We start from the raw sequence: 26257 nt of genomic DNA, 5'->3' as shown, positions 1-26257 counted from the left end.
ACCAGGAGATCACGACAGGAGTGGAAACCAAGAGTTGGACGCTTAACCAGCTGAGCCACCCAGGTACCCCAGGAATAGGTATTTTTTCAAGCTGAATTAACATATGAACATTTCATTTTGTAACTTTAAAATGCTGTGATATGTGAATTGCAAAACCTAGGTCTGCCAGAAACTCATTAGAAGACCTAATGTAAAACAATGTGACTACAGTAGATTTGTATAATTGTTTTTATTTACTAGCTTCCTTTATAATCTTTAGTAAATGTGTCTTTCAAACGCAACAAAAATTCAGTGATAGGAGTATAATTTAAAAGAAAATGTTCATAAAATATTCCCTAAGGAGGAGTAAATACTAGAATGTTTTAATTTTGAATATATGATCACATAATTTTATACTGCAAAGATTTTTTATTAGCAAAACAATTTCATTCTTGTTAACAAGGTTTTCACTAGATTTAAAAATCTGTTTAATCTGGACATGAGTAAGGACCAATTTTTAAAATTCAACTTAAAAGTTGAATTAGTTTTTCTGAAGGGAGTTTTTATTGTTTGCTAAAGAGATTTTTTTGGAAAGGGAACAAGCAATATTTTGAGAAGAGTACTGTAACCGGACACAGTGGATGGTACCATGCAGGATATTTTGTCAGATTTGGTCATGTTCTTCCAGTTTCTTCTGTAGTGTACTTAAGTTAAAAAGAAAAAAAAAAAAACCTCTTTACACACTTAAATTTTAATTGTGGTTACTACATAAGCTGCAAATAGCACAATAAAAATAAATTTTAACACGCTAACTGTAAAGGACATTTTAGAAAACTCTCCATTTTTAAGCCCACTACACATCTTCATAAACAAAGCATGCCCTGCTTATAAGACAGGAGGGAGAATTCAAAGAAAAATAGAAGAAACATTTAAAAAAAAAAAGTTTCCAGAAATAAACACTAATTTGTTAATTTCAACTAGCTGGTATTTTATAAATTTGTCTTTTTCCTTTCATCATCTTTAGTCTTGGTGCATTTTTTTTAAATGTTTATTTTTGAGAGAGAGAGCGCAAGCGCAAGTTGGGGAGGGGCAGAGAGAGAGGGAGACACTAAATCCGAAGCAGGCTCCAGGCTCTGAGCTGTCAGCACAAAGCCCGATGCGGGGCTTGAGCCCACAAGCTGTGAGATCATGACCTGAGCCAAAGTCGGAAGCCTAACCAACTGAGCCACCCATGCACCCCTAGTCTTGGTGCATTTTCCACCATTTAAAACAGCCCAGCCCCTAGCACTGCAAGCAACAGGATATGACAGAATATGTTTGTATTTTAGGAGGTTCCCCCCATTTTCTGAAAGCCAAATGAATTGTGAAATTGCTTTGTGACCTATACTAACCAATTATATCATGATGTCTACAACGTTGTTAGGTTTATGTCACCAAGTCCATTATCTCAGGTTTTAAAAGTTCATACACTTACCTTACCTATTATGCTATTTGCACTATTTGATTTAATACATGTTTTCAAAGTTTTTGTTACATAATGACCTTTTCTTAGGAGATATAAAATGGATTCTTTTAAAAAAAATTACCACAGGGGCACCTGGGTGGCTCAGTCAGTTAAGCGCCGACTCTTGGTTTCAGCTCAGGTCATGATCTCACGGTTTGTGAGTTTGAGCCCTGCATCAGGCTCTGTGCTGACAGTGAGGAGTTTGCTTGGGATTCTCTCTCTCTTCACATTCTGCCCTTACCCTGCTTGCTCTCTCTCAAAATAAAAAACTTAAAATTAAAAAAACAAAAACAAAAACAAAAAAAAACACACAAATAGTGCAGATTTGAGGTTTTTCCTTTGTCCTGTATTAGGGGTTCTCTTAACTGAAATCTCATTATAGCATATATCAAAACCTGGGATTCTCTTGCTTATGTATTATTGGCTTCAAATGTTCTGTCTTTATGATATAAGCTCCATGAACAAAAAATAGCCTGTGCCTCTATTTACTTCTGGGTCCCTGGGACAGCAGGCATTTGATTCACTATTTTGAATGAATACTCAATCCGTAGACAGGCTATATAGTATGTACATTTTTCTGAGGGAAAAATTCTACAACTTCCAACAGGTTCTCAAAGAGATTAATGATCTAAAAAAGTAAAAAATTATGTAATAGTTTACTTTTTACTTGTTTTAGTTGTTTTAAAACTTTAGCTTGTAAATAAATGCTTCCAATTTATCTGGTAGGAATTTTATCACTTTCCATGCAAATATTTAAAGGATAATTTAGATTCTTGAAATGTTTTGCCTGTAATTACTTCAGTGCCCTGTTTTATAGAATGTGATTTATGTACAAATTATTATTTATCTTTTTAAAAGTCTATTTATTTTGAGAGAAAGAGTGTGTGAGTGGGGCAGGGGCAGAGAGAGAGAGAATATCCCAAGCAGGCTCTGCCTTCTCAGTGCAGAGGAGCCTGATGCAGGGGCTCGAACTTATGAACCAGGAGATCGTGACCTAAGCTGAAGTGGGATACTTAACCTACTGAGCCACCCAGGCGCCCCAAGGTATTATTTCCTTAAAAGCAAATTTTATTCTCTCCCTCTCTCTCTGCCCCTCCCCCACTTACACACACATGTGTGCACCCACACTCTGTCTCAAAAATAAATGGTAAAAAAAAAATTTTTTAAAGGGGTTCCTGGGTGGCTCAGTCAGTTGAGTGTCCAACTCTTGGTTTCAGCTCTGATCATGATCTCACTGTTCCTGAGTTTGAGCCCCTCGTCCCCTCCTTGGGCTCTGCACTGACAGCACAGAGCTTGCTTGGGACTCTCTATCTCCCTCTCTCTCTGCCCCTCTCCTGCTTGATCATGTGCATGCTTTCTCTCAAAAATAAATAAACACTAAAAAAACTAAAAGCGAATCTGCCAAAAGTGTTCTGTATAAATGAGGGTATAACATTTGTTCCCAGTTAATAAGCTATAGAAGTGTAATCTTGAGAATATTACTTTGCCCCTCTTTTTATCTGGGTTGATTTAGGGATGAAATTCGCCAAACTCATTTTAATGGATAGTGTTACTTTTGGTTATTTCTCATTGAAGTACTATGATAACAGCCTTGAAATAGTGAACATAAAAAACTGAACTAATACTCCTTCAACATTTTCCACTCTGCAAAATGTTTCAAATAGTGTTACAAAATAAATATTTTAAAAACATTTCCCTTGGCAGTATATTCCCAAAATTCATTTATGGACACAAGCTGTAAATTTTTAAAATTAACATATAATGTCTAAATATATAGCATAATTTATAAGTAACATTAATCAATTATAAACCCAAATACAGCATTTACATCTGAAATATTTTTTCTATCTTTCCTAAAAATCATCTACATTTTCCCACATTACATATGTTAAGGGGATTATAGAATTATAAAACATTTTAGATCTATATAGGATCTTAGAGCTCATATACAGCAACTCCATACCAAATTCATAAATCTATAATATTATTAGCAGATGCAGGCATACCTCATATATTGTGGGTTTGGTTTCAGATCACTGGGATAAAGTGAGTATCACAGTAAAGGGAGTCAAATCAATTTTTTGTTTTACTAAAAAGTGCATATTAAAGTCATGTCTATACGGTAGTCTATTAAGTGTGCAATAGCATTACATCTAGGAAAAAAACACCCCAATTGACATATCTTAATTTAAAAAATACTTTATTGCTAAAAAATGCTAACCATCATCTGAGCTTTCAATGAGTCTGTAATCACTGATCATCATCATAAGGAAAGAGTTTAAAATACTGCAAGAATTACTAACGTGTGACACACACACAAAGTGAGCAAATGCTGCCGGAAAAATGGCACTGATTGGTTCGACACAGGATTGCCACAAAACTTCAATTTCTAAAAAACAAAACACAATCCCCGCAATATCTGTGAAATGCAATAAAATGAGGTATGCCTGTAATTATGTGCAATCTTAATTACTTCCTCAGGCAGGCAGACTATAACTTCAGGATGCAGTGTTGAACAGTCCCAAGTGAATGAAAATTTGGATGGGCTAAGAGCACTGTGGTGGGGCAAAGGATACATCTTTGGTAGAAGAAATGAGTAGAACCAAGGCACAAAAATGGGAGTGTGTTAGACGTGGTTAGCAAACAAATGCACTGCAGGTGGTCAGGTACCTGGAAGAGAGTAGTAGGATATAAAGTTGAAAAGTTTGTTAAAATGTTTAATAAGAAATTCGTATAAATAATGAAGTGTTGCCTTTCTTTACCAGTAGAAGAGCTGCAGTATTTATTACTCACTTAGCTCAGGGATGAAATTACACCCAGCTTGAAGGTAATCAAAACTATTGTTTGATAGATTCTTTTTTGTTTCTTTTTTTTTTTTTTTATCTGTGATAAATGAAAAGGCTAATGTGTTTTGCTTTAAGTCTTGTTTACCTATTAAGAGGAAAAATAAGGTAATTTCATATATTAATCTTGGATTTTATATCAAGAAGCCCAAGGCCTTGATTTTGGTGACATGAGATCATGACTTCCACAGATGCAGTTAGAGGAGGAGACCCCAGTGAGTTAGGACTTTGAATATGAAGTTATACTACTCCTCTCACCTTCCAAACCCGCACTAGAGGGAAGTAAAACAAACTAATGACATACCCAGAAACCCGCTGACAGACCATGAGGGAACAGGTCACGAGGATAAGGAAGAGGCTTCAGACCAGCTACAAGTAGGCTTTCTGCTTTCTACAGCGAGGACTAGCTCCCAGGGGACTCACTCTGGGCTTTCCAGCCACTCTGGGAATAACACTGGCGTTCTTCAGCGTAATTCTTAACCCACCATACTGAGACTCTGACGTTTCTTCAATGGATTGAGAGGTCAGAACCTATCGCACCTCTGATGAACCCCAACCGCTTGAGTTATGAAAACTCTGAGATGAGTGTGGGAAGGGTGTCTGCTAGTAGAATCACAGACACCAAGATATGTTCCCCATGTGTGAGGTAATCCCCGATACACCCATGACCACCTAATTTTCCTGATTCAACATTATTGATCAAAAGGCTCTTGACTGCTTCATGGGGTGGGGGTGGGGGTGTCCTATCTGAAAAAGACATAATGACCATATTGTCTTATATTTTACCTTACAGTTAGGCCTCAAACATGTTACTGGCTATTGCAGACCTGCACGTGTAGGCGTTCCATGTACACCATTCACCTGAAACTCATTCCAGTGAAACTTGGGGGACTGTTCCATGAGGCGCTTTTAGAAGTCAGAAGGAAAGACTGTAGACTTCTGCCTTTGGGGGCTTTAAGGTATTCCATGTCATCATATGTTAAAGTCTATTATAAAGCTGGTTTCAGATTCTGGGCTTGCAAGCAGTGGTTTTTTCCAGTCCCAACCTTGACACTTTACAGAATTCTTTTGTCCATTCTTGTGAAAGTCTTTGTGCATGAATTCCATTCTGCATGAAGATGCTAGTGCCAAACTGGTATTGGCTTTCATGTTCCCATCCCGTGTCTGTTTTCTCCTAAACCCACAGTGACAAAACAGGTTATGCTGAATACAAGAAATACATTCAAGCCAGTATGTTACAGATGAAGAAATCAGAAGACCAGAAGTTCTGTTTTGATTTGATTTTGGACTCCGACTCTAATCTGCTATACCTTTAGGCACTAGCTCTGTCTTCTGTGAAACGCAATTTCCTCACACATTAAATGAAGAGGTTAGACTCGATGTTCTCTAAAATCCCTTTCAACATTAAAAGTTTATTAAACTGTTGTAGACCGAGTAAAAACAAAAGGAATATTTCTATTGTTTGTATCAGAATACTGAAATTTAATGGAAAAAAAAGAATTTTAGTCCGTTTTTGTTGAGGAAATAGAGTTGAGGGAGCATATCTTGTCCTGTCCACAAAAAGTTTGTATATACTCCTTTAAGAAAGTTACAAGTTTCTCCAAAAAGAAACAATGAGTTAATAACATTGATTTGAATTACAAGGTTTAAAGTGACTGCTAAGTATTACCTAATTCAACATACTCTTCAAATAGTTCTGAATCGTAATCACCCTAAACATAGTTCTTTGCTAAAAAATAAAAGTAGAGGGAGACAGGTAGACACCAATAACCTCAGGAATTCTGTAACTCATTGAACAAATGTTGCTAGCCATGGGGATGGATGTGTAAATGAAAAAGAAAGAAGAAAGTCTGGGCTGTGGTCAGCAGGCCTTTGCCGCAAAGCCTGCCTTTGAGTTGACTTGCAAGGTTTTGTGTTTCTTCGGCAAAAACTGGTCAAAATGGTTACTATACAATCTGTTCCCAGAGTTTTGAAACATTCAGTGAAACTTTTTAAAACTTTGCATGATGTATTTTTTTTTTTTAGAAAGTTATTGTTTGAGAATAATGTCTTTTTATACCAGGAAATAGTTATACTGAAATGACGTTGAAAACTTCTCCCTCCCCCTTTATTCATTTATTTTTTAACCAATACATGTTAAAGTAACAAGTCAAAAAAAAAAAAAGAAGAAAGTCTAAGAATCTCATTCAGAACTAAAACAAACAGAAGAGAATGCTGGATAAGCTGAAACTACTTTATTACAAGCATGAACCTGGTATGAACCCTGAAGATTTAAGCTGTATTTCTGAAAATAAGACCCTTGTAACATAAAACATTTTAAAACTGGGGCGCCTGGGTGGCGCAGTCGGTTAAGCGTCCGACTTCAGCCAGGTCACGATCTCGTGGTCCATGAGTTCGAGCCCCGCGTCAGGCTCTGGGCTGATGGCTCGGAGCCTGGAGCCTGTTTCCGATTCTGTGTCTCCCTCTCTCTCTGCCCCTCCCCCGTTCATGCTCTGTCTCTCTCTGTCCCCAAAATAAATAAAAAACGTTGAAAAAAAAATTAAAAAAAAAAAAACAAAAAAACAAAAAAAAAAAACATTTTAAAACTAGAGCACCGTATCAAGTTATAAATATTTTTTAAAAATAAAGCCGAACATAAATGTTCACTAGAACATTTCTAAAATTCAATAATGCTTACAGCAGAAAGGCATTTTAAAAAATATTTCATAAGTTCTATTAGAAAACATGAGGTTATTCTTGAATGTCATTCAGATGGTTTCTTATGATGGTTTCACTTACCACTTCTCAACTTTATGACGGTGCAAAAGTGATACTTCTTCACTAGAAACTGTATATGGAATTTTGCATTCCGATCTTTTCTGAGCTAGCGATATGTGGTACAATACTCTTGTGATGCTGGGCAGTGGCAGCGAGCCACAGCTCCCAGCCAGCCACGTGATTACGTGGGTAAACAACCGATTCACTCGTAACCATTCGGCACCCATACGACCATTCTGGTTTTCACTTTCAGTACAGTAATCAGTGTATTACATGAGATATTCAACACTTTATTATAACATAGGCTTTGTGTTGGATGATTTTGCCCAACTGTAGACTAACATGTTCTGAGCACATTGAGGGTAGGCTAGGCTAAACTGTGTTCAGTGGATTAGGAGTATTAAATGCATTTTGACTTAGGTATTTTCAACTTAACAATGGGTTTACCAGGACATAAACCCGTGTGAAGTGGAGGAAGATCTGTAACTGAAATTAAATCCAAACACCTTAAGAATGTCTTCAAGGCCCTACATCATCTGGCCCCTACCTCACTCTGACTTAAAACTCTACTCCAGGGGCACCTGGGTGTCTCAGTTGGTTAAGTGTCTGATTCCGGCCTAGGTCAGGTCTGTGCTGACGGTTCAGAGCCTGGAGCCTGCTTCGGATCTTGTGTCTCCCTCTCAACCTCTCTCTCTGCCCCTCCCCCACTCGCTCTCGGTCTCTCTCAAAAATAAACATTAAAAAAAGAATTTAACTCTATTCCAATCACAACGGCCTATTTCTCTAACCAAGCATCACAAACTTTGCCACTGCCACCTCCCTTGACTGGAACACTCCCTCTACCTCTTCGTATGGATGGCTCCCCCTCAATATTCACATCTCTGCTTAAATAGCATCCTCTCAGTGAAGCTTTCCCTGGTCATATTATCTAATGGACTCCCCATCTCCTATATGGTTTTATCACATTATCTTGCAGTATATTGTTCATAGCACTGAAATGATCTTACTTGTTTGCTTTTTATATTCTTTCCTCACTAGCATTGAAGCTCCATGAAGGCAGGGACCATATCTACTATATTCTGTGCTTTATTCCCAGCACCTAGATTTAGTAGGGACTCAAGACATATTTGACTGAATGGATCTGCTTTATTATTTTATAGTGCTGTATGGTACAATTACATAAATCTATCACAGTTTACTTAACTATTATTCCAGTAATGGACTTTCAGATTGCCGCTAATTTTTTGCTATAACAATGCTACTCTGAGGGTGCCTGGGTGGCTCTGTCAGTTAAGCGTCTGACTCTTGGTTTTGGCTTGGGTCTTGATCTCACGGTTAGTGAGTTCAAGCCCCGGGTCGGACTGTGCGCTAACAGTGTGGAGCCTGCTTGGAATTCTCTCTCCCCGCCTCTCTCTGCCCCTCCCCCAATTGCGTGCCCTCTCTCTCTGTCACTCGCTCTCTCTCAAAATGAATAATTAAACATTAAAAACAGGGCGCCTGGGTGGCTAGGTCGGTTAAGCGTCCAACTTCAGCTCAGGCCATAATCTCATGGTTTCGTGAGTTTGAGCCCCTGCATCGGGCTCTGTGCTGATAGCTCAGAGCCTGGAGCCTTCTTCAGATTCTGTGTCTCCCTCTCTCTCTCTGCCCTCCCCTACTCATGCTCTGTCTCTCTCTCTCTCAAAAATAAATAAACGTTAAAAAAAAAAATTAAAAACAATGCTACTCTGAAGATTCTTGTGTCTTGTAATTGCACATAACTACACATAGGCTGGGAGCCAATAAGAAATGAGTAAGTAAGACAATATCCTGTCCTCTTCCCCAACATCATTTGTTTCCTTTTCCCACAGAGATTTAAAGAGCTCTCACATGCAAAATAATTTTTAAATATAAAACCAGGTTTTTTTAAAATAGTTCAGATCCAAAGAGAAAGTTGTTGCTTTCATCAGAATGTATTCTTTGTCACAATCGCATTAGATTTCAAATTCTCTCATATCAAAAAAATCACCTGGGATTGTAAAAAGATAGAACAAGACCTTTAAAACCACCTCTGCAAATAATTTTAAGTTGGATCTCTTATCATCTCATCATCTTAATCATCTATTTTGGCTCCTTGCCTGTTTATACCTTCAGCAATTTATACTAGAATGTTAAAAAGTGCTATACTGAACATTTTGTAACTATCATTTAAAATGGATGTTTATTATGGCACAAAAACAGACACATAGACCAATGGAATAGAATAGAAACCCCAGAACTAGACCCACAAACGTATGGCCAACTCATCTTTGACAAAGCAGGAAAGAACATCCAATGGAAAAAAGACAGTCTCTTTAACAAATGGTGCTGGGAGAACTGGACAGCAACATGCAGAAGGTTGAAACTAGACCACTTTCTCACACCATTCACAAAAAAAAAACCTCAAAATGGATAAAGGACCTGAATGTGAGACAGGAAACCATCAAAACCCTAGAGGAAAAAGCAGGAAAAGACCTCTCTGACCTCAGCCGTAGCAATCTCTTACTCGACACATCCCTAAATTTAGGCAAGGGAATTAAAATCAAAAATGAACTATTGGGGCTTATGAGGATAAAAAGCTTCTGCACAGCAAAGGAAACAACCAACAAAACTAAAAGGCAACCAACGGAATGGGGAAAGATATTTGCAAATGACATATCAGACAAAGGGCTAGTATCCAAAATCTATAAAGAGCTCACCAAACTCCACACCTGAAAAACAAATAACCCAGTGAAGAAACGGGCAGAAAACATGAATACACACTTCTCTAAAGAAGACATCCGGATGGCCAACAGGCACATGAAAAGATGTTCAACGTCGCTCCTTATCAGGGAAATACAAATCAAAACCACACTCAGATATCACCTCACGCCAGTCAGAGTGGCCAAAATGAACAAATCAGGAGACTACAGATGCTGGCGAGGATGTGGAGAAATGGGAACCCTCTTGCACTGTTGGTGGGAATGCAAATTGGTGCAGCCGCTCTGGAAAACAGTGTGGAGGTTCCTCAGAAAATTAAAAATAGACCTACCCTATGACCCAGCAGTAGCACTGCTAGGAATTTACCCAAGGGATACAGGAGTACTGATGCATAGGGGCACTTGTACCCCAATGTTTATAGCAGCACTCTCAACAATAGCCAAATTATGGAAAGAGCCTAAATGTCCATCAACTGATGAATGGATAAAGAAATTGTGGTTTATATACACAATGGAATACTACGTGGCAATGAGAAAAAATGAAATATGGCCTTTTGTAGCAACGTGGATGGAACTGGAGAGTGTGATGCTAAGTGAAATAAGCCATACAGAGAAAGACAGATACCATATGGTTTCACTCTTATGTGGATCCTGAGAAACTTAACAGAAACCCATGGGAGAGGGGAAGGAAAAAAAAAAAAAGAGGTTAGAGTGGGAGAGAGCCAAAGCATAAGAGACTCTTAAAAACGGAGAATAAACTGAGGGTTGATGGGGGGTGGGAGGGAGGGGAAAGTGGATGATGGGTATTGAGGAGGACACCTTTTGGGATGAGCACTGGGTGTTGTATGGAAACCAATTTGACAATAAATTTCATATATTGAAAAAAAAATAAAAAAATAAAAGCTCAGAGAAATGAAACCTAAAATAAATAAATAAATAAATAAATAAAATGGATGTTTATTGCTATTTACATTAAAAATTTTTTGCTATATTTAAATAAAAATGTATGATTTGTTTCAATAAAATTAATAGCAACAATTAAAAGATAACAGGTCCAGTGGCGCCTGGGTGGCTCAGTTGGTTAAGCGTCCAACTTTAGCTCAGGTCATGACCTCGCGGCATTTGTGAGTTTGAGCCCGCATCAGGCTCGGTGCTGACAGCTCAGAGCCTGGAGCCTGCTTCAGATTCTATCTCCCTCTCTCTTACCCTGCCCTGCTCACTCTCTGTCCCTCTCTCTCTCTAAAATAAGTAAATAAATAAGTAAAAGATAACAGACCTGATAATATTGTTCTTCATGGCCAATAATTTCTTGTAGTCCTTACTCTTTTCCTTTGCTACCGTTCCATTATGCTTTTGCTAAAATGAGACAATGTTTTATTGCTTGTGAGGACTATAGACTGTACCTAACCATATTAAATCAATTGGAGACTACATTTGGGCTATTATAATTGGGCTATTACAAGCTTTTTTTATTCCAAATAACATTGATAAGACATTAAGCCTCAAATATGAATTCCAACTAATTATCAATGTTTTATCAGTTCAAACCCAAGAATATATTGCAAAATAACATCTTGCAAATGAACTGTAAAAGAGGCAGGACTAATTAACATATTTTAGATATAAATAATCTTTGGAGTTTATTATTACTAATTCACTAAATATGTATTCAAGGAAAAGTATGAACACAATATAGAACTTGAAGTGTATGAACAGAAGTAACAGCAACCTTGCTCAAAATAGTTTTTAAAAATAAAATTAATTATCTCATTTAACAATGTCTAGAAGTAGTGGGTTACAGATCATGTTTGATCCAGTGAAACCTAGAGCCATGGAAATAGACAAAATTGCTTCTGGAACAATCTTCACAACATATATTTCATCTCAAGGACAAACACCAATCAACGAAGTATTTTGCAGAAGCTATGTTGTGAAGAATTACTTAAATTGTGTTGATAGGAGCTGTTAAATAACAAAATTCAATTAAGTAAACTTGAAGATCTCATTGGCTTTATTAAATGATTCATGAATTGGGCAGTGCCCCATTTAGCAAGTAGAGAGGTACTCCAAGGAGTTACACAAAGTAGACGGTTTTTATGGACGTAGGGTGGGGGCAAGAAAGCAATCAGCAAAAGAAAAGGACGTTCCGGAGGAGGCTGTTTGCTAGGGGAAAAAACAAGGCGTCTTATGCAGATTACCTCATCTTTCTTTGGGGGACAGGGAGGACCCAGGTGACAGACTCACTGGTGCTGATATAAAGAAAAATTTCCTGACTGACTGCTTAAGGCCACATTTCTGGGGGACACTCAAACTGTAATTAGACTTGCTATTAAGCATTGGTTTGGGAACCTGGTCTAAGTGACACCACTTTGGACACCATTTTTTAACAGAATGCTGTGGTCAATTAATGATGTCTGCCAAGGGCAATGGAGAGAGGAGGTAGAAGATAGGAAGCCAATGAAAGAAACACTAAAATGCAGACTGGAAAGGAGGAGAGAGTTGCCAGAAGAACAAAGAGATCAACAGTGTATATGTGGGTATGTGGTAGGGGCAAGTAGTGAGATTTTAATAAATGATTCAATGATTTAATTATTTGAAAGGGAAAAAAAGGAATTGGGAAATGAGGCAGTAAATACATTTCTGGGGTTTACAGACTTGTGAAATTGGTAGATAGTACATGCTAGAACTGATTTTTTTACGTGCGGGATTTTTTTAATCTACATTATATCTAAGATTAGATTGAATCTGAGTAAGAATGTAAAATCGAAAGCTAACAATAGCCATCAAATGGCTTCGTAGCACCTGATCTTAAACACTACTTTGTGCCATTAATCATTAAGCTTACATTTGTCAAACAGAAACATTAGGGAACTACATCAAAGGGTTCAGCTCAGTTACCTGAACTGTGATTCTCAACGTGCAGTCCCCTGACCAGCAGCATCAGCATCACCTGGGAACTTGGTAGAAAAGCAAATTCCTGGGTCCCATCTCAGACTTTCTGAATCAAAAACTGGGGGATCAGGACCTAGCAATTTGTTTAACAAGCCTACCAGGTAATTTGGATGCACACTCCAGTTGTTGTATTAAACAGCATTTTCTCGTTAAAGAAGCCACATACTTATTAAGTTACCAGTGCACTGGGTCTGCCTGACCTAGATTCTGTACCGCCAAACCCTTTCAAGGGGTTAGAGCCAACTAAAAGTCTTTTAAGAATATTGTGGTCTATTGGCCAGCTGTGGTCTATTGAGAAAGCTCTGGAGAAAAAAAGCAAGCAAGCTCTCAGCTACAGGAAAGATGATTATTCACATTGGGGGCCAGCAATCCTCACAAGTAAGAGAACTTCCTCTCCCTAACTCCCCATGGCTTGAACTCAGAAGTCTCAGGCACCGACTGAGCCACCCAGGCACCCTCATGCATACAATAATTTTTGACAGATTCATCTGTAAGGAACAGTTTTGAATTTTTGACTCGCTACCCATTTACAGCATGTCCTACCAAAAGTCTTCCTTTTTACAGCAGTTTATTTGTGTATCCATTTTATTGTTCTATTAAACATTATACTGGAGCACCTGGGTGGCTCAATCGGTTAAGTGTCCAACTTCAGCTCAGGTCATGACCTCACAGCTCATGAGTCTGAGCCCCACGTTGGGCTCTGTGCTGACAGCTCAGAGCCTGGAGCCTGCTTCAGATTCTGTGTCTCCCTCTCTCTCTCTGCCCTCCCTGCTTGCACTCTGTCTCTCTCTCTCAAAAATAAATAAACGTTTTTTAAAAACTGAACACCCTACTGCATTTCAAAATAATCAGATCCTTTAAAAAGATCCATCTAAAAAGCATGTTTCTCTTGCCAAGTTCTGCCTTTCAGTCTTGTGATTATCTAAGGTCTTTACCTAATGTAATTAAAATCTGGCTTCTTCATAGAATAACCTAGTGTCAGACAATAGATTATCTAGCCAGCATTTACATGTCATAGAGTTGACTCAGCTGCACCTGTACCCACTAATCCAAGGCTCTCTTACTTTCTCTGTTGACTGTGATTTGGTCCTGGTTACTTCACTGGTCCATCTGTGCTATGGGCATGAGGCTAGAAACAGCAACCTTACATCTGCCAACCCTAGGTATGCCAGGAAAGAAGGTCTAAAACAGAACCCCACAATGTGGATCGATAACTGTGTGATTCACATTTGCAAAACTGTCCAAGAACGTTCATTTTTCAGTGTTTTTTCAAAGAAAACTGGAAACGTCCTTTAGTGATCAAGATTTCTAATAAAAATTACACTACGGGTGGCTGCACCACCAATTTCCAAGCATTTTTAGAATGACCTTAAGAGTGCTATCTTTGTTGCTCCTTCAGATCTTTGCCGTGTCTTGTTACTTCTATGAATCTCTAATCTGTGTTTCAGATTATCATGTAACCCTGAAATGGCTGACAGTGTTTATGAATGCTTTAAATTCATGTCTTTGACATGTTTATAATTCACTTAAAAATTTTCCAGTGTCTTAAATTCATTGCTACCAGTAAAATGCAGGCGCATCATTGTTTCTTTTTTAAATCTACATTTTGGAGGCACCTGGCTGGCTCTGTTGGTAGAACACACAACTCAACGTCATGGTTGTAAATCTGAGCACCATGCTGGGTGTAGACATTACTTAAAAAGAAAATCTTTTAAAAAATCTACATTTCAATGAGTACAATGAAAATCACGTATCACTAATGTTTACTAATAATTGTGCAATAGCATAAACTACCATGTTTCAAATAACCTTCAAACATTTATCAACACTTAAATTGATAGTATTTTATCAAAAAATGTAAATACAAAACAATAATTTCTCCTGCCTCAGAAATAATACTCCTTATAAAGTATAGTTAGGTTTGAAAGAAAAGAGAAAGGAAGAATGTTTACAAAAGTTCATATAAACCTACTTCTAATGCATTCAATAACATGTATTTAGTAACTTCAGTTTCTCCTAGAGTAAATTGAACAAACTGAAATTTCTGACTTCTGCCTACATTTATCCAAATTCTTCAAATCAGCATTTTATTTTCTGCTATGCAAACTTTCCTTCAAGTCCTGAACTAAAATGCTTCACTTTAAAGACATTTCTATTGCAGGGGGAAAAAAATCCCACAAATCAGTACACCCTAAGAATTATAAAACTATAAAACAGTTGGAAAGCAGTACATAACTCTCTTCTGCTATTGGAGCTTAAGACTCCCAATAAAAAAATCTCATCTGGTTAAGGATTTAGGACTGAGCAGAGGTAGGAAACATTTTTATAGGTCTAAAACAATAACAAGAGGATGAATACTTCCCAATTGTTAATAATTATCAGTTCCAAGTATAAAAGGCTACTCTATATTACCAGATTGGGAATTAATCTTCATTGCCAGACTTACACATCTCTCTCTCCCATGTCCAAAAGAGAGCATGACTAATGCATTACTGGTAATTTCCAACATTATTTACCTAGCAAATATATCATTAGTAATATCGGTGAAAACTTACCCTACATATGCTACTTTTTTCAAGGTTCTCAATATATAAATGTTTCACGTAAGTGTTCAATACAAATTCTGAGGATACAGGCTGGCATTTCTTAAAAAGATTTTGTTCTATTTCTGTATGTAGTGTTTCTAGGATGGTAGTCTGAATATTTTTATGAAGAGTGGGTTCTTACTAGAATCAAAATTACATCAATATTTTGAAAACTTAGTAATATGTGTAAACACGTAAGGGTAAAACAGTTGTTTTTTTCTTTTCCAGAGAAAGAACTTCTCTATTTCTTTGCAGCTATTTAAAACAATATATTGGAGGTTTAGAAAATCAAGAAGTAACATTAACAACTTACTTTCACTGTCCTTGATACAGAAGTCCCAAACTAATCAGAGTAATTTGCACATTTTTATATTATCTCTACTTTAAAGTGTATTGATTTATAGCTAAATGTCAATTAAAATTAACCAGAATGCTCTGAGATGAACCACTTGATTAGCTTTTCAAAAATCAGCTGAGTGTTAAAAAAAAAAGCTTTTTTTGATGGAAATCTTTTTATTTTTTATTTATTTATTTTTATCTTAAAGAAAGAGAGACAGTGTGTGCATCAGCGGGGGAGAGGGAAGACAAGAGGGGGAAGAGGAAAGAATCTTTAGCAGGTTCCACGCTCAGTGCAAAGCCTGATGTGGGGCTCAATCCCACGATCCTGGGATCATGACCTGGGCCGAATTCAAGAGTTGGACGTTTAACTGACTGAGCCACCCGGGTGCCCCAGATGAGAATCTTTGTAAATTTACAAATAAATATTAACAAGATTTTGTCGTTACTCTTTAATTTTCCTTAAACGATGGAGTCTAATCTACCCTGACAGTCAATATACGGACCGGCAAGTTTTCACGAGCTGTTGCAATCTGTCTAGAGAGACAGTTCTCAGAGCTTGAAGGCTGCTTTTTTAAAAAAGGGATTGCAGCAAAGCTTTCTGAGGCGGGTATGACATTTAAAGTAGCCATTTTATGTAGCTATTTCAGTGTACTGACATTTTAATAACTTTATCATGAATGAATAAAACTTGCTCATGGTTACATACAAAATTAAAACAAAACAGATATAAAAGAAAAATAACTCTAAAGGCTCTCACTGCTCAGAGGTAACTATTATCGACCAATCCTTCTTCAGATTTTTAAAAATGTATACACTAGCATAGATTTGCTTTTCAAAGTTAAATAAAAATGAGCTGCATATACGGTCTGTACAGTTTTCATTTAAAAATGTATATAATGAAGGACCTACTTAATTTTAATGACTATATATTATTATATTCTTGTAGCATAATTTAACTAATATTCTGTTTGTACATTTAAGATATTGTCAGGTTTTTAAAAATTAGTGATACAGTGACCATCCTTATATATACATTTTTATACATTTATATGAAGTGGAATTGATGAATAAACCTCTGTGGATTTCTTTGTGATGATAGATGTCAAACTGGCTTTGAGATAAGATTATATTAATTGATAATGCCATTAATGGTATATAAGAGTAACTGCTTCCCTATTCATCATCAATACTGGCTGGATATTATTGAACTTTTCCATATTTCACTCTGAGTAAAAAAATGCTTTATATACACATATACATACACACATTATTCCAAAGGACTATTTTATGTAGCCAAAAACAAAAAAAGGTGACAACTATATACATACTAATGTAGAATAACTCCAACCTATTTCCAAGTTGCAAAAAAAAACAAAAGAAAGAAAAGTATGTTCCTGTATATTTACCAAAAACAGATAATATATGGGGTACCTGGGTGGCTCAGTTGGTTACGCATTCAACTCGATTGCGGCTCAGGTCATGATCTCACCATTTGTGAGTTCAAAAGCCCCGCACTGGGCCCCGCACTGCCAGTGCAGACACCACTTGGGATTCTCTCTCCCTCTCTCTCTGCCCCTCCCCCACTCTCACTCTCTCTCTCAAAATAAATAAATAAATAAACTTAAAAAAAAAAACCCAGATAATATATACATAAAAGGCACATGATATCTCTGGAAAGATACCCAAGAAACTAGTTTTAGGGATCAGCTTTGGGAAGAGAAATAGGGAGAGAGTGAGAGGGTAATTCACTTCTTAATGTATATAGTTGTGTATCATTTCAAGGTTTTTTCTTTTTTTGTTTTACCATGAATGTGAATAACCTAATTTTTCTAAAGAAGTGACCTAATGCAAATTCAGTCCTTTTTTTTTTTTGTGGCTATCTTATTTTCCCAAAAGTATTGTTGAATAAGTCACCCCTTTACTCTGAAATGTTATCTTTATCTTGTACTAAATTCCCATATAAATATTAGTCTTTTTCTGGAGTCTTTACTCAGCTTCATTGATTTGTTTATCTGGTTGCAAAGGGTTTCTAGTACTGCACGTTTACAATAAGTTTCAATTTTTAGAAAGATTATTTCTCTATTAATGTTCTTTTTTAAAAAGTTTTTTTTTTTCTCTCAAGCCGCCTGGGTGGGTCAATTGGTTGAGCATCCAACTCTTGATTTTGGCTCAGATCATGATCTCACAGTTCGTGGGATCAAGCCCTATGTACGGCTCTGTGCTGAGCATGGAGTCAGCTTAAGATTCTCTCTCTCTCTGCCCCCTCCCCCGCTTGTGCTCTCTAAAATATAATAATTTTTAAAAAGTTTTTTCTGTCTATTCTCATATTTCCAGATGAAGTTTTTTGGCCATTTTTTTTATTGTAAAATATACATAAAATGTACTACTTTAACCATTCTTTTAAATGTTTATTTATTTTTGAGCAAGAGAGCACAAGCAGGAGAAAGGCAGAGAGAGGGGGAGATACAGAATCCGAAGCAGGCTCCAGGCTCTGAGCTGTCAGCACACAGCCTGATGTGGGGCTCGAACCCATGAACTGTGAGATCATGACCTGAGCCAAAGTCAGTTGCTTAACCAACAGAGTGCCTGCCCAAGCGCCTACCATTTTAACCATTTGTAAGTGTACAATTTCACTGTGCACACTCACATTATTGTGCAACTATCTCCACCAATCATCTCCAGAATCTAGATGAATTCTAACACTTTGTCAGTTTCCAAAACATAATGCTGCTGATATGCCAACTGTTATTATATTCAAGGTATGGATTAATTTACGTAGAGTAACAGTTTTTACCATATTATCACTCACTCAAGAAACATTTATTGAGTGCCTATTACACCAGGAACTATACTAGGCACTGGAGATGTAAATGTAACTAAAGTAACATATCCGTTTTTACAGATATCGTGAAATCCAGAAGAGGAAAGAGATTAAGCAAATCGTTGCACATATAAACATAAAATTGCCAAGCTTTAAGGGACAGATACATGGTTTCATGGTGAATTTACATTAAGTGGTTTGATATAACCCAGGGGATCTGGGCAGTCTTCCTGGAAGAAATGACAACTGAACTGACTCTGCAAAACATACTCAAATCATCTTCAATATCCTCTAGTTAGCTTCACACAGGCCTAGCACATTTCTTAGGTTTGTCCCTGAGTATATAATCTTTTAAATAGTATATGGGATCTTTTATTCACTTTATGTTCTAACTGGATCTTTTCTATGTACGGGAAAGCTATTGATCTCTGAGTATTAAATTTGTAATCAGCTGTCTTTAGAATTTTGATTGTTTTTGAGGAAACTCATTCTTTCACTCTTACACATTTTCGCTTCAGCCAAGAAGGTAAGAATGTCTGCCAAAGCTTCCATTCTTTTTTTTTTTTTTTTAATTTTTTTTTAAAATGTTTATTTATTTCGGAGACAGAGAGAGACAGAGCATGAGTCCGGGAGGGGCAGAGAGAGAGAGGGAGACACAGAATCAGAAGCAGGCTCCAGGCTCCGAGCTGTCAGCACAGAGCCTGACGCGGGGCTCGAACCCACAAACCGTGAGATCATGACCTGAGCCAAAGTTGGTCGCTCAACCGACTGAGCCACCCAGGTGCCCCAAAAGCTTCCATTCTTTAGGAAGTTCTAGGGGAGAGGCCTTTGTCTTCTCTCCACCTCTGTCAATGCAAGAATGATCTATCTGTTTGTGAAATGGTGAGACTATGACATCTATTGAATCACATTTCTGTATTGAGTAGAATTAACATGTGAAAGGGCCATGGCTCATATGTGGACCGTGTCTTTTGGCTCTCTATAATCAACAGGTCATGCAGATCTCAATCTACCATGCAGCAGGCTGGTTTATAGGTTTGCTCTGTTGACTTAACTCTCCCATCACAGAAAGGATGTTTGAGTTCCATACGCTACATTACTCTATGTATGATTTCAGTTTTGCCAAGAAAAAACTTGAAAGCTCTATTTTCAGGGATGCCTGGGTAGCTCAGTCGGTTAAGCATAATGACTTGGGCTCAGGTCATGATCTCACGGTTCATGGGTTTGAGCCCTGCATGAGGCTCTGTGCTGACAGCTCAGAGCCTGGAGCCTGCTTCTGATTCTGTGTCTCCCTCTCTCTCTACCCCTCCCCTGTTCATGCTCTGTCTCTCTCTCAAAAATAAACATTAAAAAAAAGAAAGTTATATTTTCATTCTTACATCTTGAATTTGTACCTATTTTAGAATGCAATTAAAATACTTAATTGTATCAGCTTGGAGAGTTTCATTAAAGAATAAAAAGCACTCTACTTCTGAAACCAACACTATACTATATGTTAACTAACTTGAATTTAAATAAAATCCTGGAAGAAGGAAAAAAAAAAAAGAATAAAAAGCATTCTGTCAATGTAGTACTTAGTATTCACTAAACCCCTGGTCACCAAATTTTGTTGACTATACATTCATCATAAAAAAAGTTCAAGTATCTATTCCCAATCTGTAATTAATAAATTATCTATATGTACCAATGCTTTTTATATTATAAAATACACATAGAATAAGGATTTTTACAGAATGAGATCTCTAAAATAATTTTTACTTATTGATGATTCTTAAATATTTTGCTCTCATGAAAAATAGAAATAATTTCATTATTTTTGAAACTCTTGGTTTAACATCTTGGATATAAAGATACTTGAGGGACACGTGGGTGGCTCTGTGGGTTAAGTGTCATGGTTCATGGGATTGAGCCCCATGTGGGGCTCCATCCTGCTTGGGATTCTCTCTCTCTCCCTCTCTCTGCTTCTCCCCCACTCCCCCTCCCTATCTCAAAATAATAATTTTAAAAAAGGTAGTAAGATTCAAAGGGAAGTAATACAAAAAAAGGATACTCATTTTTTTTATCCTGTATCCTAATTATGAAGATTTTTGTCAAATTCCACTAGAAATATCCATCTTCCCTAACATCAATCAGATGTTACTTTTTTATATCTAACACATAGATTAAAAATATATTCTAGGGGTGCCTGGGTGGCTCAGTCGGTTGAGTGTCCGACTTCAGCTCAGGTCACGATCTACGGTTCGTGAGTTCGAGCCCCGCGTCAGGCTCTGGGCTGATGGCTCGGAGCCTGGAGCCTGCTTCCGATTCTGTGTCTCCCTCTCTCTCTGCCCCTCCCCCATTCATGCTCTGTCTCTCTCTGTCTCAAAAATAAATAAACATTAAAAAAAATTAAAAATATATATATATATATTCTAACTCTTCATTTAGTAAATTTTCAAACAAGTTTGAAAATCATTTCTAATTTCAGTGTACTTCAATTTTTTAAAATTTATCTTTTTAATGTTTATTTTGTTTTTGAGAGAGACAGAGACAGAGTCTCAGTGGGTGAGCGGCAGAGAGAGAGAGGGAGACACAGAATGGGAAGCAGCCTCCAGGCTCTGAGCGGTGCTGACGCGGGGCTCGAACTCACAAACTACGAGATCATGACCTGAGCCGAAGTCGGACACTTAATGGACTGAACCACCCAGGCGCCCCAGTGTACTTCAATTTTTATATGTGAAAAACTTGTGTCATCTTCAGCAATAAATTCACACAATCAATAATAGAAACATTTCCAAGCATGTGTTTTCAAATTATACATTCTTCTGATGAGAAATCACTTTTCCATTCATTGTTAAAAGATCACTGTTACCTGAAATAATCAGATCAAGTGTTCCTTTTTTCTGTTCCCCAAAATATTTGCCAACATTGCATTTTACAGAAAGCCACTTGTCAGCACAAGAAAGGCAGGAAATTTGAAACTCTTTCCTTTTTATAAAAAGAAAGTGTGTAATTTTTCTTCACTTTGGCAAATCTATTATTTTGCTACAGAAAAATCCGTGAACCTCTCCCTCTATATGAACATTTTTTATACTCATTCTACATATAATTAAAAAGTATTATAAAGAACCTATACTACCAGGGTGCCTGGCTGGCTCAGTGGATACAGCACACAACTCTTGATCTTGGGGTTGTTGAGTTCGAGCCCCATGCAGGGTGCAGAGATTACTCAAAAATAAAATCTTAAAAAAGTCTACACTAAAATTTTAAAGTCTTGTTTTTATTAAATAACTAGATTGACGAGGGGCACCTGGGTGGCTCAGTCGGTTAAGCGTGAACTTTGGCTCAGGTCATGATTTCACGATTTGTGGGTTCAAGCCCTGCATCAGGCTCTGGGCTGACAATGCAGAGGATTCGGTTTTCTCTCTCTGCCCCTCCCACATGCTCTTGCTCTTTCTCAAAATAAACTATTTAAAAAAAAAAAAAAAAAGGACAGGTCGGGGCACTTGGGTGGCTCAGTCAGTTAAGTGTCTGACTTCAGCTCAGGTCATGATCTCATGGGTCATAGGTTCAAGTCCTGCATTGGGCTCTGTGCTGACAGCTCAGAGCCTGGAGCCTGCTTCGGATTCTGTGTCTCCCCGTCTCTCTGCCCTACCCCCCCCCCCCCCCCCCGCCTTACGCTCTGTCTCTGTCTCTCAAAAATAAACATTAAAAACAGGTTTTCTTAAATAACCAGATTGATGACATTCTGCAGAAGTTTGTATAGTCTGACTCCAACTATATTTTTATTATATCCTGCCAGTGATGAATCCCATGATTTAATGTCACATGTGTCATTAGCACTGTAACCATGTTCCAGAAAATTCATTTATTCTAGTGAAGTCAGTTGCCCCACTAAAACTAAAAAAGTCAGTTTTGTTTTCCCATGAAAAATTTTTATTAAAGAAGTCATTTACTATTAAAAACATAATCTCTCTGAGATAGCTTTTTTGTAATGGCTTAAGAAAAACAGTTCTTCCCATGTTTCATTATTGACTCAGAATTTAATAAATACCATAGCTGAGACATGTTAGAAACACTTTTATGTTCATCCAAATTAATAGGAACCTCTCGCACCACATAATTTTTTCTAATATTTGTTCCTTCAACTTTCCACAATAGTTTCTATTCCTATTCTTTTTAGTGTATGTTACCTAAAGGAATGTGTTTTAGGGGTGCCTGGGTGGCTCAGTCGGTTAAGCGTCAGACCGTTGATTTTGACTTAGGTCACAATCTCGCAGTTCTTGAGTTCAGGCCCCACATCTGGCTGTGCACGGCCAGGGCAGACTGCTCTGCCCCTCCCCTGCTCGTGCTCTCTCTCTCTCTCTCTCTCTCTCTCTCAAAATAAGCATAAATTTAAAAAAATATATGTTTTCTCCCTTTTTAAAATTCTTTAAATTATTTTAGCTATTTAACTGTGGTAGGAAGGAATGGTGTGTAAGTAGTGGTAAACTGGTTTCTTTTTAGTTGTTGCGATTTTTTTGTTTTCTCTTTCATTGTTAGGAAACCTGGGAAGAAATCTTAGAATTCTAAACATTTATCACTTAATGTTATGTGAAATTGTATAAAGTATTGCATGGTCACATAATTTTAAACATCATTGAAAAGACTGCTGAGATTTAAGCTTCCTATTCCGGATGCATAGATTTTAAATACCTTGCTGACAGTGTTTTACTTACTAGCTAATATTTCAAACCATTCTAGTCACTAAGGCAAGATTCACTTGCTAGAAAAGTGAATAGAAATCCATATTTCAAATAGTCTTCTTTGTAATTTTACCTGACTTCTTATTAGATCTCATTAAGCTGCCATTTTTACCACATATTTTGACTAAGAAGAGACTGTACTGGAAGTAAGAAAAATCTAGTTTGCCATTTTGTCGTTGCTTTTGTATTATTGATCTTTTCTTCTTCTTTTTGTGACTTTTATTTTTTTATTTTTAAATGTTTAAAAATGTTTATTTATTTTTGAGAGAGAGAGAGAAAGACAGAGCATGATAGGGGGAGGGCAGAGAGAGTGGGAGACACAGAATCCGAAGCAGGCTCCAGGCTCTGAGGTGTCACTATAGAGCCCGACTCGGAGCTTGAACTCACAAACCGGGAGATTATGAACTGAGCCCAAGTCAGATGCTTAACCAACTGCGCCACCCAGGCAGTCCATGAGTATTTCAAAAGCATATGCTTATTGTCTTAGGCCAGGTTCTTAAGAAGCAGAGTTTGAGATGAGGATTCCAGTGATTCTTTTCTGAGAGTGATGTTATGATGAAACCTGTAAGGCAGTGAGAAAAAGAGAACAGGGTAGGAGAAAGGGCTAGGCAAAGGTGTGGACTCAATTAAAGTTTATCCTCAATCTGATCCCACAAGGAGCTTTGGGGTACGGATGGCACCAGGGAGTCATCTCACTTTGAGGAAAGGAGGCAAGCCTTACATTTGGTCATCAGCTCCAGGTCTCCTGGGGTGTGGGTGGGACGGCAGTGGTAGTGTCCAACCTCTCTGATTAGGTGGCCCCCATCATTTCAGGGCAATTCCCCCAGGCAGGAGGGATACCTATGAGTTGTTAGCAGCCAAGAACAGACAGCATATGGGGAATGGGTGCAATGACCAGGAAAGAGATCTTGCACCAATACCCATTTTGTGAGGTTGGTGTAGTTAGATGTTATGATTGGTAAATCTTTTTCTGTACCATTGTACAATGTATCGCAATGTGCTAAAAAGGAGCAAACACAGAAGAGTGACACCTGAATACTTGTTGCTGGATACCTGCCACCTCATGTGACCATCTGACCTTTGGACTGAATGCAAGTGGCATTCTGTATATTAAATATTAGTAAAAATTAATTTCCTGTTTTTAGGTAAAAAGGAAATGTAATGTTTATTTATTGGGGGGGGGGGGGGGAGGCAGAGAGAGAGAGAGAGGGGGAGACACAGACTCCAAAGCAGGCTTCAGGCTCTGAGCTGTCAGCACAGAGCCCGACATGGGGCTCAAACCCATGAACAGTGAGATCATGACCTGAGCTGAAGTCGGATGCTCAATGGACTGAGCCATCCAGGTGGCCTGGTAAAAAAGAAATTTAAATACAAGTTCTAATATTTTGTTCCTAAACCTCAGTGAGTTACCCTGCAAACTCCAGCATGGAGATCACTATGCCAGTCAGGAATGCCCACAAAGCACAGTCCTATTAAACATGTGAAATAGAAAAGGCTGGTCTTCTACATCCTTTTACCTGCCCTTTCTGTGTATTCCCATATTTGCTTGTTTTCATACTGTGTATTTTGAGGCTTGCCAGAATCCCCCATTTCCAACAGCATTCAAATTTAATGAATGTCTTTATTTTTTTTTAATCTTTTTAAAAAAAAATTTTTTTAACATTTATTTATTTTTGAGACAGAGAGAGAGCATGAACAGGGGAGGGTCAGAGAAAGAGGGAGACACAGAATCTGAAACAGGCTCCAGGCTCTGAGCTGTCAGCACAGAGCCTGACGTGGGGCTCAAACCCATGGACTGCGAGATCATGACCTGAGCTGAAGTCGAACGCTTAACCGACTGAGCCACCCAGGCGCCCCATGCTCTCTCTCTTTCAAAAAAAAAAAAAAGAGAGAGAGAAAAAAAGATTTTATATCTAAGTAATCTCTACAGCCAGCGTGGGGCCTGAACTCACAACCCTGAGATCAAGAGTCACACGCTCCACCAACTGAGCCAGCTACGTTCCCCATTACTACATATTTTAAAATATATTATTCATAAAATGTTACTTAGGTTAACATGCAATAGGTTTAATATTGTTACTTAAAAATAGGCAAATATTTAAAATTTTTATTTTAATTTCAAATACAAAAGTATCGATAGACATAACATATAAACAACAGCTCTGTGGGGTCTTCAATAATTTTTGAGTGTAGAGGGGTCCTGAGAACAAAAGTTTCAGAACTACTGGTCTGAAATGCTCTCTGTTCTTTACTCATCTTCTCGCTCTCTCAGCATCAGCACGTTCCTTCCTGTACATGGAGATTTGTGTACCTGTATTATTGCCTCTACCTGAAGAGAGAGCTCTTTGTATTCACCACGGTACTCAGCAATGCTCTGCACGTAACAGAAGCTCAGTAAGTATTTTTTTCAATAAGTATTTGCTGAATTCAAAAGATGAATGTTGCCTCCCAGTTTTCTTCTAAAATCTGCTCTCCTTTCCAAATTTATCTTTGCTTGACTCCACTGCTCCGTATAGGTAGCCATCGAATCATCTCTCATTTCCTTTTCATAAAACTCAGATGCATGCTTTTCACTTAGCTCCATACCAACGGCGGTGACTCATCAGGTGTGGTGAGTGCAAGAGGGAGCTCCTGCTAACTTACACACTAACCTTCCTTAAGTATTGGTATTGTTGCATTACTCTTAAGAGCCTACCGAGTCCCTGTTTACCACCTCAGGTCCAAATACCTCTGCCTGTTTATGCTCACAACTTTATCCCACGTACCATCCTCATCTCCCATTCACCCAACCTTATCTCCCATTCACCCAACGTACACCCTCTTTGTAAGCAAACTGATTCCCACACACTCTTTCCCAATGACAGACTTTTTGCACTGGCCACTCCCACCACCTGGCTAGATGTTATCCATCCTTTAACACCAGTTCAGTTCCCACAATCTCCATTAAATCTGCCTAGACCAATGTCTTCTTTCTTCCTGTATCATCAGAGCAAACAGGTGCCTTGCAGGTTTCAAGCTCTGAACTGGACCTCAGTGACA

The 26257-nt window shown here is 37.8% G+C and overlaps 1 long non-coding RNA gene across 2 annotated transcripts in view; it reads right to left on the bottom strand.

Moving 5' to 3' along the window:
* Positions 1-711: 711 nt before the first annotated feature.
* LOC145715570 (uncharacterized) overlaps positions 712-26257 on the bottom strand; it is a 40094-nt gene continuing 14548 nt past the window's right edge. Inside the window, exons 2-4 of one of the 2 annotated variants that reach the window (XR_014137832.1) lie at positions 11074-11153; positions 5113-5500; positions 712-4153 (exon numbers count right to left, since the gene is read on the bottom strand). This is a non-coding gene — a long non-coding RNA (uncharacterized LOC145715570). Of the gene's footprint in view, positions 5501-11073; positions 11154-26257 lie in introns of both variants that reach the window. The other variant, XR_014137831.1, reaches the window with a different exon arrangement.

The sequence above is a fragment of the Panthera onca genome, chromosome B3, assembly GCF_046562875.1.
Source record: "Panthera onca isolate mPanOnc1 chromosome B3, mPanOnc1 haplotype 2, whole genome shotgun sequence".
Classification (NCBI taxonomy): Eukaryota; Metazoa; Chordata; class Mammalia; order Carnivora; family Felidae; genus Panthera; species Panthera onca.
Note: the sequence above shows the minus strand (reverse complement) of the source record. Positions and strands in the feature narration are given on the sequence as shown.